Genomic DNA, 16,889 nt, shown 5'->3' with positions numbered 1-16,889 from the left:
CTTGTTATGCAGAGTGAGTTGTCTTGGCAAAATTCTATCAGCCTATGTCCTGCTTTGTTTTGTTCTCCCAGGCCATGCTTACCTGTAATTCCAGGTGTCATTTGACTGCCCACCTTAGCATTCCAATCTCCTGTGATGAAAATAATGTCTCTTTTAGGCATGTTGTCCAGTAGGTGCTGCAGATCCTCATAGAACTGCTCTACTTCAGCTTCTTCAGCATCTGTGGTTGGGGTGTATATTTGGATCACTGTGATGTTAGATGGCTTGCCCTGAATTCGAATTGAGATCATTCTATCGTTTTTTGGATTGTATCCAAGCACTGCTTTAGCCACTTTACTATTAATTATGAAGGCTACTCCATTTCTTCTGTGGTCCTGTTGTCCACAGTAGTAGATCTGGTGGTCATTTGATGTGAAGTGGTCCATTCCAGTCCACTTCAGTTCACTGATGCCCAAAATGTCTATCTTTAATCTTGACATCTCACCAGTAACCAATTTGCCCTGGCTCATAGGTCTTACATTCCAGGTTCCAATGGTGTGTTGATCCTTAGAACATCAGATTCGCCGTTCACCACCAGCACCGTCGGCCACTAGCCATCCTTTTGGCTTTGAGCTAGCTGCGTCATCACGTCTGGGGCTAGTTGAACTCCTCCTCTGTTCCTCCCCAGTAGCATTTTGACCATCTTCCGACCTGGGGGTCTCATCTTCTGATGGTATACCGACGTATCTCTGGTTGTACTGATCCATTTAGTTTTCACGGCAAGAATACTGGGGTGGGTTGCCATTACCTTCCCCAGGGATCGCATTTAGTCTGACCTCTCTGTCATGACCTTCCCGTCTTGGATGGCCCTTCATGGTTTAGTTCATGGCATCATTGAGGTGCTCAAGCTCCAGCACCACAACAAGGTAACGATCCTTTGCTGAAGTTCAATTCAGTAGCAACATACAAAAATGCCTTTTTCACCTTTTCTTTGTATATAATCACTATTTTCTTTAGTAATTTTCATACATTGCCCTAACACCATTATTCTCCTTGTATCCTAACTAATGTTACAAACTTGGTTATTTTGAACAATGGAAATGAATACAAGTATATATTCATCTGAAACCATGGAGAGTTTTTGTACAGCTACTCCAGCTCCTGATCCAGGAGAAAATTAGCTTCTCTATAACCCTGCGATACGTCTTTTAAGGGCTTAACATCAGTTGAAATGCTGCCCACGATCATTTTCTTTTCACCCTGAGCTTGGTAGCTTTCCATACTACTCAATGGCAGACTAAGTGTCATATACAGACCTCTGTCACAGAATAGAGAGGGGTCAATATCTCAAGAAAACCCTAGAAAGAACTAAGTTCCCATTCACTGGCATCTTCCAGCATCTATCACAAGAAATAGATATCTGCCTAATGGTAGATACAGCCTTAAGATAGAGTTCCAGTTTCAGTTACCTGCTATCATTTGCACATTTGATAACTTGTAAAATCTCTGTTGAAGGTAACTCAGGTTCTTCTTTTACCACCTGCTTGAAGGTTTTTATATTTATACTTCAGTAGTCCAGCATCTTCTGGTCCCATCATTATATAAATTATCTGCTTATTTCTACTTGCTGTATGCATCTCTATTTATACATACCAGATTATCTAAAACATGAAAGATGACATAAACAATATCCCCAATTGCCTACGTAAGTGATCTTTTATATTCTGGGCTGTTACTCAATATTCTCAACTGGCAATATGTTGATGATGATTATGTGCCATCAAGTCATTTTTGACTCCTAATGACCACATAGATAGAATTTCTCCATTGGTAAATATTATTGCAAATGATTATGTCATGTATGTGCATTTGTTTATTATAGTAAAAATGAGTTATTAAGCCAAGACAAGAAGCTGAAATGAGAGTCTCTTGATTCTGTATTTTTGACCGGGTCTTCAACTTCTTCTTTCATTTGTAAGCTGACCAGAGTCATTTGCATAGTGAGATGGGTGGTGTATAAACTTGATAAAATAAATAAACAATCAAATGCTTGTCCCAATAATCCTAACAGGACTGGCTTCCAAAATTCTAGCTGGATTTGCAATGCTGGAGTTCTTTCTCTCTGGAGCTGGGCTGGATTCTCTACAGGTAGGTTTTCAAACTACAATATCACTGAGTCTAGGAGTAAATTAGCAGTGGGTGACATAATACAACATTATAGGAAGGGAGCTGTTTACTTAGGGAAGTTCAGTGTATCAAATACCAAGGGAACAGGGATGGAGAAGAGACCTTTCAATTAATAGGCTGTGTGGCCTGATTGAAAAACTGCCCTGTGGCTAACAAAGCTTTGTCTGTAGTATCAGCTTGCTCCTCATCTAGTGGGGCAAATAGAGGGATTCTGTAGTTGGTCATTAATGGCTTCGTCATCGGGTAGGGGGTTTGTTTTTAAATGGAGGCTTTGTCTTATCCCTGCTGTTTAAGCCCCCTCCAAGCACTCCTCACCTGTCATATCTGTCATACATTTAATTCATCACGCTCCCTGGTCAAAAGCCACACTGATAGTATCAAAAGGAAAGGAGGGGGTTCTTATAACTTTAGCGATCAAAGGAGATTACCAAGCAAATAAGATTTTAATGAAGAAGCAGGTTTATAGAAAGATAATTTACTGCATTGTGATTCAGTAACGTCCGTGTTTTTAAAATCTCCACTTGTATCCCTGAGGTTGTAAAGTGAAGCTTTTTTGTTGAACTTTCAGATGTGAACTGTTTGTTGCTTTATACCTGACAGTTGCTTGAGGGAGTTAGGTGGGTTTTGTTTACAGTTAAAAACACATTTTAAATCCTGCTTCGAAATAAAGTAAGGCTTGATTAGGTGAGCGTGCATTACATAACTACTGAATGTGAGTTCAGTAAGCATTTGGATTTTTAGCCGTTTCAGATGCAATGTTGACAGAAAGTCTCCATGGTTAGATTTTGTTCTCATAGAGTTTGATATCCAAAGCATACCACAATGCAGGTCCACGATTCAAAGCCACACATCTTCTATAAATCTTTAGCTAGTCAATATTTACATATATTGCATAATTACTTGAGTTGCTACATTAATTTAATCTTCAACTGCAGTTTAAAAAACTATTGCGTTTCTAATGCATAGACTGATCTTATTTTTTGCTTTCTTAGTTTAACAGCTTAAACATGGACTGTCAGCAACAGATGCTGGGGCTACAAATCTGAACGTTCTGAGTCAGTCCTTAAAAACTTAAAAGGTCCAACAGAGTTGGGCAGCAATACAAATTGAAGTAAATAAATAACTCAATTAACTAAATATATTAAACTAAAAACATAAATCAGACATTCAGCAATTATTAATATTATTATACTCTCCACCCAATGGATATGTCAGCAGTAGTACTGTATAGTTTTTTATCTAAGGAATATGATTTTGATAAGAACAATGAGTGATTCAACCAGTTGACTGTTGAAAGGAAAGCAAATTAATGTTAGCACTACATTACTTTACATTAAGGGAGAATAATATAAGCAGAATTAATATGAAATAACAATTTTTGATACTGAAGTACACCTCAGGTCATAATTTAGAATCACCTAAAGCTATGAATCAGGTTTATCTAAATACTGTTATTGTTGACTTATACCTGTGTCAAATATTGTAAATGGCCTTATTCTAAAGGTGTTTAAATGCAGAATGTATATCAGTGTTATTAGAAATAAAGACAACCTGTTCATCCTCATTAGTTACTTTTTTCCTCATCATAAATCGCATACAAATCACTGTGAGCTATTGCATGCAGTTGCTACTGAAATATTTCAAAGGACTAAGTCCATTCTGAAATCCCTAGCAAGACTTCTGTAAGCATTTATGCATCCCCAATTACTGATCTTTTTCTTAACAAAAACAACAAAAAATAATTTAGACATAAAATAGAGTCAGAATAATGACTATAACAGCATATAATAATGTAATAATAAATATCGAAGAAATTAGCCTGGTTTATTACTGTGACATCCCTATTACACAGCATAAGATGTCAATTGCTAGTTGATATATTACCATCCTGCATTTTGCAGACCATGTAGGATCAATGCCCTGCTGTTGGCTGCGATTTTATAATATGTATTTGCATCAAATTGGCTTAATAGTTTTGGGCCACGTGCAGACAGATATGCAGCAGCATTAGCACATCTGTGTGTAATAATTTAAATGATTTTTACTAGAAATAGAAGCTATTTTGACCATTCTAACTTCCTTTTTTTTCTGCCTAGTATTCTAAGAGTTACAGTGGGGTATGCCCACCCTCTAACATTCTAAGAGCACTGGAAGATCTTTGCCATAAGTTCCTAACTTGTCAGATATGTTGGATTTTAACTACCACAGTAGTGTTTGGGGCTGATGGAAATTGAAATGCAACTTATCTGGAAGGCAACAAGTTAGAGAAGAATATGGCAAGATTCTATGGCGTGACCTTTTTGCAAGCAAAATGAGGTATTTTGCAAAATGAAGCTGGAGTTCCTGAGAAACCTCAGATAAGCTATTTTGATATGTCTCATTGCATAGTTTAATAATACTGCAAATCATTCTAGTCATCATATAGAGACTTAAAAACATCAGATGACAATGTAACTGCTATTGCTCCCTAGATATTCTCTGAGTTGTGGAATTAGTTATCCACACACTTCAGAACTGCATTACAAATCTCTCTTTCTCTAATCACTGCCAATCCTAAATGTACTTTCTGAATTGGACCTTGAGGTTACCATTTAATGACAAATGCAGCCAGTTCTACTGAAATGTCTTACTATATTACTTTTAACGGTTATGTTTTAGCTAAAGTGTATCTGATTTCTTTTACTGACTCCTGGAAGTCAGAAGAAACATAAAAAGGACACATGCACTGTATTGAATTAAATGTGGCTGGTTAAGAGCTCCCCTTTTTAATGCTGTTGAAGCTTTCCTTTATCTTTGTAGATTTCTATTGTAGCACCATCTGTTGAACCAAACATCACCCTGGCTTCTCAAATTAAGCTCTCATTTACAGTCCAGGGTACTACAAAACCTAATAATATGTCTTAATCTTTTCTTTTTGTAACTTGCCATTATAAATAGAAATAGTCAAGAAATTGGAATTGTCATAAGAACAAGGAGAACACACACAAATCAAAAGACAGAAGAATTCACTTCACTTATAGAGTCAAGTTTATGATAAATAAATAAATATTGCTATTTGGTGGCATTGTTCTTAAGTCTGGGTCAAAGAGATTTTACAGATAGTAAAAATCCCTTTAAAATAGGTCCCCATAAAATAAAATGCAATTAAACTATCCTATGCTGTTCTAGTTGTAAAGATTTTTTATTTCAAAAGAAACATGGAAATGAAAAAGTTGCCTAGAGTGCTTTTTAAATAGAAAAGCAGCATAAACATATTGTAAATAAATTATTTAAATTTGCCTTATATGATTGTGCCAAAATAGAGAAGTCCCAACTCTTCTTATGAGTTCTGTTTTCTTCTGACAAAGCTGTTATTTGATAAAGGAGGGAGAGAGAGAGAAGCAAAAACAAAGCAAAGCAAAAAAAGAACAGACTTTTCTGTGACGCGTGCCAAACACGTGGAAGGCAAATCCCCTAATACATTCTATTCTTCCAGCATTCCTTGGCGGGTAGCCAAGCTAAATATTTCTGCTGGATAAAAAATGTACCGATGTACATAGCCCTCTAAGAGGAGCACTGACTATCGCAGAGGGGCTTTTCCAAGTAGAACAGGAGCCGAAGTATGTGTTGTCTTATCTATTTATTTATATTATTGAAAAGGAGCTTTATAGGGCATGATTAGATTAACAGTGAGCCCAGGAGAAAGAGGAAAAACAAATCAGGAAACACGTTTAGCACTGCCACTCCTCCTTTTTCTCATCTTCTTTTGGGATTTCCTGGCTGGCTGCCACCTTGAGTCTGTTGAATGTTCTTTAGATAAATCAATTAAAAAGGTTTTAATATTTGGGTGACTGGAGCACAACATATGGGCCATGGTGCTGGTATCATGTAGTGTTCATAGTTAATTAAAATGATTAATAGAGGTGTTATTTTCTTCAATACTAATTGACAAAAGTATAATTGAAAGCAGGGTTGGCTTTTATTTTAGTACGGTTTAATCCTTCTTGATCTTGAATATTTATTAACCATTTCCTAAAACTAACACATAACAGAAGCCTGAAAATTAATATATAATAATCTATATTGTTTACCTAAAATATGCAAAATAGGTTTTATAAATAACTGGAAGTACTGAGTAACATTCTATAAATAGGATGTTTTAATGAACTTCATAAATAAATCTGTGGTCTGGTCATATCACAGCACATTATATTCACAATACTGAGCTTTCTGTACCAACTGGCACTAAGCTTACCACTCAGCAATCACCACTATTGCATTCCAAGTCCCCTGTTGGGGGAGATGGGCGGTGATATAAATTTAAACAAACAAACAAATAACCTTCTAACAGCTGAATGGGTAGGTTGGCATTTTGGTCTTTAGAGAAGTTTACTAGGTTTCTTTCAAGTCTCCAGATAACCCATGGCAATACATGGTTCCCCTGGTGTTCCCCAGCTCTACCATTAGGCAGTGAGGCTATTTCTTCAAGTAGCAAGTGCTGGGGAGCAGTGGTGGCAGTGAATCAGCTGCTCTGTCTGAACTCCCTGGCTGTTAGAGGAGAAAGTATACATTTTTCAGCCTCTCCTGTTCCCCCCACCCCCTCCCTTAGCCTATGGCTTCTAGTGTGGAAGTAGACACTTTTACCTGTGTTGAAGTAAAATTCTGTCACCAGTCCAGCTCTCTTCTGTACATGAAAAGAGGCAAGAGTACCAGAGGCAGCAAAATATTTTAAGCTAACCTTGATATAGTATATCAGCTGATCTGAGCAAATGTTGTCTTGTCATAATTTAACTTACATGTTTGAATGTTTGAACATATGCATACTTAATGGATTACAACCATTTATATCGCAAGCACAAAATCCAGAGAACTCTATGGGTATTACTACATGGCCACTGAACATTTGACCAGCTCTTTTTGAGAAACAGCTTTTCTAGTCTTCCCACCTAGTTTTAAACCATGCAAATATAAATATAAACAAGTTTCAAAAGTTGCTTGAGGGCTCAGAGTTCATAACATTCCTTCTTCCATTTTTTCCCCCACAACCACCACCTTGTGAGCTATGTTCTAGCAATTCTGAAAAAAAAAGTTTTATATTCCATCCCTAATGCCAGATTTTCTAATCTAGAATTACAAAAATTTGCAGGAAATTGAACTTTCATATTTTGTGTATAGCTACTATATGCATATTCTGTAGAAGTGACATCCATCAACAAGGTAGATGTTGTTCTGTTTGAATCTGTTCCTGATAAATCAGTTGTTCTTGAATTCTATAACATATAACAATATTTGCCTACAAAAAACGGAGATGATACAGATACACTCCGAGATAGATACCTCTGGCTTCCCTTCCTCCTCCGTACAACACTCTGTTTCGATCATGTAAGTGGATTGTATGATCCAGACATAGATATCTTGCAGGCTAGTATCCTGGATTTGTAAACATCTTACATTATGCATAGAAGCCTAAATGAAATCATTGCCCACTTATTTACAGCCAATCTTTACATCTGTATGCACATGGCATAGGTTTCCCTTGACATTAAGTCCAGTCATGTCCGACTCTAGGGGGTGGTGCTCATCTCCGTTTCAAAGCCAAAGAGCCGGTGTTTGTCCATAGACACTTCCGTGGTCATGTGGCTGGCATGACTAAACGGAACACCATTACCTGCCCACCGAAGCAGTAGCTATTAACCTACTCACATTTGCATGTTTTCGAACTGCTAGGTTGGCAGGAGCTGGGACTAGCAATGGGAGCTCACCCCGTCACGCGGATTCGAACCGCCGACCTTCCTATCGGCAAGCTCAGCAGCTCAGCGGTTTAACCCGCAGTGCCACTGCGTCCCTCGCACATGGCATACTTTGCCTATTTTTATTTTTTGCAGTAATCAGAGCATGGAGCAGGACCACCAGTGCAGATATGCAGAACACCAGTTAGTATTCATGATTCTACTGTTGTAGCCTTTCTGTGTTCTACAACAAGGATAGCCAGTGCTACTGAATTTATGCCATGAACAAACCTCTTCTTACTGAGGCATGTAAGCCATGAATTGTTGCCTTTAAAATCTAATTGGTGATTTGCCTTGAGATACATTGGCATTGTTCTTCCTTTTCTTTTATTATGTTCAGTTGCTGAACATATGACAACTTGCTTGCAGTAATATTTTTAAAATTACTGCTCCTTGTGAAAAAGAATTCTTTCCCTTTTTGTTAGATAGCAGTTGCTTTCTATTACTTTAATATTAGAAAGTTTGAAATTGTGCATTTCTTATCAGTGCCAAAGTACATTCTTATATGGTATTTTCTCATTTGGCATTAGTTGCAAACTATCTGATAGTTGCAGTTACTATATATGTATAATATAGTTCGTTATGCCTGAATAGAAAGCTAATCCACCTGTTCTTTTCTATTGTAAAATAACAAGAGAAAAGAGCATAGAACATCTTTATACTTTGAAATGTTACATGATGTTAGTCCAGTTACAAGTTATGGCATTCATATACATGAATATTTGAAAGGATACCTGTAGAATTTTCTTGCATCATGATATAAGCATGCTTTTTCTGTACATACCCAAAAGCCATATATAATATAGTGTTTGACAATAAGAAACAATGTGTGTAAAATGGAATTAGTTTACATTCAGGTCAAAAGCCAGTTTGCTCTAATGGTTAAGGCAACAAGCTAGAAACCAGGAGGCTGTGAGTTCTAGTCCCACCTTAGGCATGAAAGCCGGCTAGGTGACCTTGAGCTAGTCATTCTCTCTCAGCCAACTCACCTCACAGGATTGCTGTTGTGGGGAAAATAGGAGGAAGAAAGTGTATTAGGTATGTTCACCTCCTTGAGTTATTTGTAAAAATAATAAAGGCGGGATAGAAAATAAATACAAATAAATAAATTAAGCTACAACAACAAAGTTCAAAGTGAGCAAGGTGGTCCATTCCATTCTACTTACTCAGCAACCTACAGTAGTTGGCATTTAGGAAGGACTAAAACTTTGTATGTGAAAAGTCCCAGGTTTGATCCTTGTCATGTCCAAATAAAGTAGGAAAATCTTCTGATAATCTTGGAAATGTTTGATTTGAAAAGGAAAAGCAAATGGATTTATGTTCTGTTGGGTAGGGGGTGAAGAAGAGATAGGGCATGAATATCATGTCTTGTCCTAGGATGCTGAGAATATGAATGTTTTCATATTCATGATGTATAAGTACACCAGCTTTTGCCTACCTGCTTTTATTTATTTATTTATTTTAATGTCCCACCTTTATTCTTTTTATAAATACGTAGCTCAAGGCAGAGAATATACCAAATACTCCTTCCTCCTATTTTCCCCACAACAACCACCCTGTGAGGTGAGTTGGGCTGAAAGAGAGGGACTGGCCCAAGGTCACCCAGCTGGCTTTTGCGCCTAAGATGGGACTAGAACTCACAGTCTCCTGGTTTCTAGCCCAGTACCTTAACCACTAGACCAAACATACTGGACTTGACCTTCTATAATCCCAAACCAATGGCCATACTTGCTAGGCATTATGGAATTTGTTATCTAACATCATTAGGTAGGGATTCAGGATGGTGGAGGGCTTGTTTTACTTGCTTAGTTTCCCCTTCTCTCAACAAATTATTTCCAGGAAAGACAGAAAAATGTGCTGACCAGCTTTTGTGAGGGTTTGTCTCAAGCCCATGGACAAATAGTATTTATTTTCATTAATATAAATACCACTAAATGACAAAAAACTATTTATTGCATTGCGCAAATACAAGCCATATGTACCTTATTGGTATCTTTGAATCCAAATGTATTTGCCCTGATCAGTTTGATACTATCCATTAGCTTATGTAACAATGGAGACATCACTTTCTGCTGTTCTAATAAATTCTCAGGACAGGGCATTTGACTGAAATGCATTATTATTTATTTAAATTTATTATAGCTGCCCACTCACATAGACTCTGGGCAGCTTACAAATACAAATGCAAAATAATAAAAAATAGTTAAAAACATACAACCCCACAGGCAGCCCCAACTAAAACAAACAATAACATATTAAACCAAATGAGGCACCCACAAACACATCAACCCCAGGCCTGAGACCAAAGTCAGGTCTTAAGTGCTTTCTGGAACCCTAGGAGAGAAGGTGCTGTCCATATCTCTGGAGGGAGGCTGTTCCAGAGGGCAGGGGCCACAACAGAGAAGGCACGTTTCCTCAGTCCCATAATATGACATTTAATAGAAGGGACCTGGAGCATACCCACTCTGCTGGAATATACTGGGCAGGCAGAAACAATTGGAGATAGGCAGTCCCTCAGTTGTCCAAGCCCTATGCCATAAAGGGCTTTATATATAACCAGCACCTTGAAATGCATCTGGAATCCGACTGGCAACCAGTGCAGCTCATATAGCAGTGGTGACACATGGCATACTGGGAAATGCCCATTACTGCTCGCACTGCTGCATTTTGAATCACCTGTGGTTTCTGGATAGTCTTCAAGGGGAGCCTCCTGTAGAGTGGATTGCAATAATCCAGTTGCGAAGTGACCAGGGCATGAGTAGCTGTCTGAAGGGCTTCCTGGTTGAGGAAGGGGTGCAACTGGTGCACAAGATGAATAATAAATGTGCAAAGGCCCTCCTGGCCACAGCTGCCACCTGCTCTTCAAGCAGTAGCCCAGGTCCAGAAGGATCCCCAAGTTGCGCACCAGTCTAGAATGTCGAAGTGCTACACCATCTAAGTCCAACTATGGAAATGTATCCAAGAGGGTAATTCCAACATATTTATATCAATTAATCCAACAGTAATATTTACAAGTATGGAGCACTGTGAATATTTTGGTTTTTTAATTAGATGTAATGATTAAATGTATTTGCCATTACATTTTTGTTTAAGATGAAATGTAATTGCTGTTTAACCTTTCAACTGAATCCAGTGAGTAGCAAAAATATAGTCCAAATTTGATTCCATCCATTTACTTCTCTTTCTTTTTCCATTAGACCTACTTTAGAATACTATTTATCTAAGAAATGGTGATTAACTTTTTAAAGAATATTTTTATATTATCTAAAAATTGAGTCTCAGAGATTGATCATCTTTTTAATGATGAAAAATTCAAAAACCAAACACAAACTTGTCTTTTAATGTTATCTTGTTTATATAATGAAAGATTAAATCAGATGTTGCGTTGGTGCTGGATAATGTCTTAATTTTCCTTTTTTTTTTTTTTTTTTTGCTTATTTTTCAAAGGTCAGTCAGAATTATCACCTACCGCCAACCTAAGCAGAGTTTATTTTGTTAATTGCTCTTGTTAAGCCTAATTACAGAATGGGGTGGAGTTGAAGGAAAGGGGAGGGAGGAGGGAACTCTCCCAGGGAGAAATTCTAAAATCCAAGGCTCATTGTAGGCAGAGTTAGATGAGAGTTGGAGTGAGAACTAGAAAGCATGTGTGTTGTGTGTGCTTGTATGCTTAAGAGTGTGTTGAGTGCAGGCTTATGTTGTGTGAGGAGTTATGCAAGATACGCCTATGGACTAAAAACTAGTGATGTGTGAATGAAGACTGGAAGTCTATCCTCTATGGCTAATCAAAGGTACTGCTAAACATCTTAAACATTAATCTTATATTTTATGCATTAAATAATTGTTTTTGGCATATGCATTTTAAGTATGATACTGACATCTTTTGCTGTCACTTGCCAAAGGAGCTAAAATGCTTTGTATGTCTTTCAATTCTTTTTGACAGCCCATATTTGCCCTATCATTTATAGCACTGTTTATAGTAGACAATATAGGTAATTTACTAAAATGGATGTGTTTGCAAACAAGATTTTTTTAAAACTTTTGTTTCCTATTTGCTTCTATACTGATATATTCATAGTCCATCCTTATAAGACACTATATAGCTTTGCATTGTTTAAGATCCAATTAAAATATTTTCCTCTGGTGTGACTATCAAGTTAACAAAATTGCACAACAGAGGTGGAGTCCTGTAGGAGTTCTATTGTATGTTTATGATTGGAAGATTTTATTATCTGGAGACAAAAATGAAAAGCATTTGAATCTTTGCTTAATCAGTCTTTTCCGTGTTATAAGTTTTCACAGTGCATTAAAGAATATAATGGTTACATGCAGTGGAGAAAATAGTACTGTGCTGTGACAAATGAGTGTATGGGTGGCACAGGCCAGACGGTTTCATGAATGATTTTTCCTGGGGTAGTTAGAGATACCGCTGAGTAAATGTGTTTACTCCCCCCTCCCCTCTTGCCCGGTGGCCCAGTATTTATACTAGTTAATGTGTTGCACCAGATAATTCTGCTTCCTGAGTCCATCTTTTAGCTCACTCCTTTCCTTCCCCGTTGACAAATGGTTTGAGTTTTGACACAGTTTTATCAGCTGGGCCCCTGCTGGGTGCTGTTTGTTTTGGCTTTTATCATGGAAAGTAAATTATTTGCAATATTCCAACTTGCAGTTGGCAGGTCCAATTTAATATGAATTGCCTTGTTGTCTTTTCTTTGCAAAGCCCAATTGTTCCTAAATGAAAACAACAGATTGGGGGCATTCTTTATAGAAAGCTGTTCTCTCTGTTCATTGCAAAACATGCCATAGCCCAATATGCTGAAATATAGCATGAGTTGTCATTTACAGAATCCTCATCTGCAGTCTCCCTTTTAAAAAAAATACTTTGTATGTGTTGCAGCACAGAACACATTTGGGAAGGGATTTGAAAGGCTATACCATTACAAGGAAAATTGGAACTCTAAAAGCATAGAATCTCAAATGAGATTCTAGTAGCCTATTTTGAAAGCACCGTTTAAAACAAATGGAAATTAGTAAAACATTAGTGTAGGACTGTTGCTTTCATATCAGACAGGCAGTCTACTCAGGAAACTAGCAAACAACACTAGGGAAAATTTAACTGGATATCAGATCATTTAATCTACTCAGTTTAGTCTAAGTAAAGAGGTCCATGACAGTTAGAGATCCTGATTTTAAAAAAGTAAAGTGTAAAATATCACAAACATGTTGTATGAAACTGCACATGTCTAAAAATAAAGGATTGTCATGCTGGTTTGTTATAATAAGGTAGAGTTTATAAGCCATATTCCAATTCTAACAAGTAGGAAAAGGGCACCGGTGAGAAATTTTCAGTAGTCACATGCTTACACATGTAATTTGATAGCGTTTTTGTTCCTAGCAGAAGGCATTGCTGCAATAATCTTTTCTGTTCCCCTCTGCTGCCAACCCAAATATTGTGAAATTATGAATCAAGAAGAGGATTAAATATTCTGTTCTGCAGCTAGTATACCCAAATAGTTATTTTTTTCCCCTGGTATATTAACAGATGTACATAGTTACTATTCTTATGAAAGCTATATGCAAATAGTTCTGCAGATTTTACTTTGCTGACTTGCAGACAATACAACTCAAAAACTAGTCTAAGTGAATTACTTTTAAAAGAAAAGTATGCTGGAAGACAGCATACATGAATGTATTTGGTATTCCAGTGTATGTGGGTTATCCAAAATAAAAAATAAAAAAATAATAACGTATGTGTAGCCTTCTTTGAAATTCAGTGAGACCGTAATGACATTGTACAAGTGTATGTGCCTGTGTATATGGATGTTCAAGTGGGGCTTACCGTGCCATTTTAGCAGCCTCTTTTCATATAGTAATTTGACTTCTCACTGTGTATCACTTGACTTTTTGAGCATTTAATAATTTAATAATGAAAAAAGATTATACTCACTGAGTTTGATAAACTGCAGCTTGCTGATTAGTATATTGTTTGGAGCTCAAGAAATATTGACCAAGAGACTGAATTCTGATGCTTCCTCTTTTCCTTTATACTAATTTTCCATAATGGTTTGGAGAAAGAGGAGGGAAAAACAGAGATCCAGATGGGAAGAAAACAGGTCCTGAAAAGACCACAAGAGGAACTAGGTCAGGTACTCTGGAGATTAAAGAAACATTGCTCATCCCTGTGTACAGGAGGCAGGGACAAGGAGCACATAATTACAAGGAATTAGAACAGCAACAAGTAGTTCAGTTTTATCAGCTTTAATTGTCTATTGTCAAGGCAGAGCTCCTCTTGTCGATCAGACCGCTGCCAATGCTTTAATACCTTTAATGGACTCTCCACTGTGGGATTATCATTTCTATGGAGCTTGGTCTTTCTTCAAAAGTTACTGTTTCTGGAAATAAAAAAGAACAACCCAGTTTCAGCCTTCAGGTGTTTCCAAGACAGGTCCATGCTACTCTTTGATTTATTGTCTTCCTAAAGAAGCAGCAAAAAACTCTAGGATACTTTCTGTCAGCAGCTGGTATTCCTTGAGTGGAACTGAGAAAAACCTATTTGAACATTAACTACCTTCTTCCATAAACCCTGTTGGGAAACAATAGCCCGTTGATAAAGCCAAGGTGCATAGTTCTAAGGGTGGGGAGGAGGAATTTCTTAACTCTCATTGTTTTTGGAAGGTTTCATGGAGCGAACATTTTAATAGGGTTCAGAAAAGAGAAGGTGTGAGCTGTTTAAGGAGACTAGAGGAGTCGTTAGATCTGCATTTTCTCTAATTGGAAAAAGATATGGCCATCACTGAAAGGTTACAAGTGAGGACACCTCCAAAATGGCAGATAATTTACCTGTAATATGAAGAGAAGAATTTTCTGTGTAGCTTAAATGTGTTTCATCTGGTTTCAAGTAAATAATCACATTTTAGATTGAGTAATGTTTACAAGCAGAATTCAGTTTGGAAACTGTTTTGATGATTTTCAAGAGACATGCCTGCACTTTGAAAACAAAGCAAAAAAAGAGGGATTGCAATAAACCTTCCTCTCAAGGTCACCTCTTACTTTTCTGTAAATACAATGCAGCCACTCCTCCTCAACCACCAGTTTATTTCTAGTTCTGAGAAGTTTTGGCTTCTGCTTCTCACATTCTAATTTTAATGCAAAACTCAGAAAGTAAGGCACCATCACTGAATTAAAGATTAGTGCAGTTGAATGATGTTTAGGATTTGGCCTGGGTTCAGAATGTTGCTTGCCTTGTGCTGTAGAAGAAGTAGAATTTGCCATTAAGGAAGTTAATGAAGAACTGTTAGAACATTTTAGCTTCCCTTGCAGAAATACAGTATCCCAAATCACCATGGAAAGGAATTGCTGAACTAGTTGACCTTCATATATAATCTAGACCAGAGAAGACTTGGCTAGTAATACATCTTCAGAGCCTTTAGAATGGTCTGAACTTTCATGTATATGGGAGAGTTTAATAAATATAAAAGAGTAAATTTGAAAGCCAGCTCTCAAGCACTACACCAAAGACAGTTAAATTTTGGTGCAGTAAAAAGAAACACTCACAAACCTGATTCTGTTAGGTAGTATAACTGCTTTAAGACAGGTATCACCAACCAGGGCCATCTAAAGTACTGAATTATTTGTCGTCTTGTTTAGATTGGAATGCTACACCCATTGGTATATGACGTATTGAACTCAGCAAGATTTCTGAATAGATGTATGCATGCTAGCATTTCTAGCCTCAGTATATGGCAATGGCATAATTAAATGTGGTATAAAGACCTTATTGAATTAATTAATGCACATTTAAAAACAATGAGAATGACATCAATACTGTGGGATCTAGAAATGTTGCTGATAGATTTGCTATTATTGTTCCAATTTTAAGAAATTCAGAAGTGATGCAATCTAATATTCTAGTATGCTGTATAATTAAAGGAAGATGGAAGCACCTAGAAAATCTTGGCCAATTGAAAAAAGCTTAGAAGGCTCAGCTCTAATTAATATTTGGAGGGTAGATTGGTAAGAAATCTAGGGCTCCAAGCTAGACTGGGAAGTTGAAAAAATGTCTTAGAAGAATTTAGGAGCAAACCAAGTCTCCTTTGCTGCCAGGGAGACTACACAGATTGATCCATGTAACCACCAGGAGTCCAATTGCACTGAAGGGCATCTACTTTTTAATGAAAGTTTAGAAAATCAATTGAGAAGCCTTCTAGCTAGGAAGCTTTTCAAAGTTGATATATTTTAGAACTTCTATAACTTGAACCTTGGACCAATTTTAAATGCATTTTTAATTTTATTCTAGAGAGATTTTAACACATTGAAGGTATTTTGGAGTATTTATGTTATCCAGATTATAACTGAAATCCATGTGGTAATTTTTCCGAAATTTTGTAGAATTTTTTCAGTAACAAGATTCCACAAGGAAAATTCATATAGCTACATCTTCCCTTATACACCCCTTCTCTCTGCCCATCAGCCTTCTCAGATTTTCAGTAATCAATGAACCATTTTGAATTTGAACAGCTTCTTCATAGGATTTGTTTCTTTAAATATAAAATATGACTATAGTCAGTTCATAGTTAGAACTGTTCTCTGAATGTATATGACCAGGTCTACATAGAAGAACTGGAAAACAAAAGATTTTCTTGCTTCTATACAGTAGATGTGGTCAGTTTGTTCCTAGCCTTTTTTGTATAAAAAATGGGAGGATGTGAAAAAGTCTTCTTTAGTTTCTGATATATGTTAATGCCCCTACAGCATCTGCAGAATCATCTGTTGAAGTCAGTTCCTCACAATCATTGTGCTGTTCTGCCTGCTCACCCTTTTAGAAAAAATAGCCTTTGAGCAGAGGCATACAGAAGAGGAAAGGCAGCTTCGGTGACTTTTGAAGCCGGAGTAACACTCACTCACTGCTGAGCTCCAGTGGCATGAGATGACAGCATCAAAGGAAGTGAAGTGGGTGAG

This window comes from Candoia aspera, chromosome 1 (assembly GCF_035149785.1).
Source record: "Candoia aspera isolate rCanAsp1 chromosome 1, rCanAsp1.hap2, whole genome shotgun sequence".
In the NCBI taxonomy this organism is placed as follows: domain Eukaryota; kingdom Metazoa; phylum Chordata; class Lepidosauria; order Squamata; family Boidae; genus Candoia; species Candoia aspera.
This window is presented reverse-complemented; position numbering follows the sequence as displayed.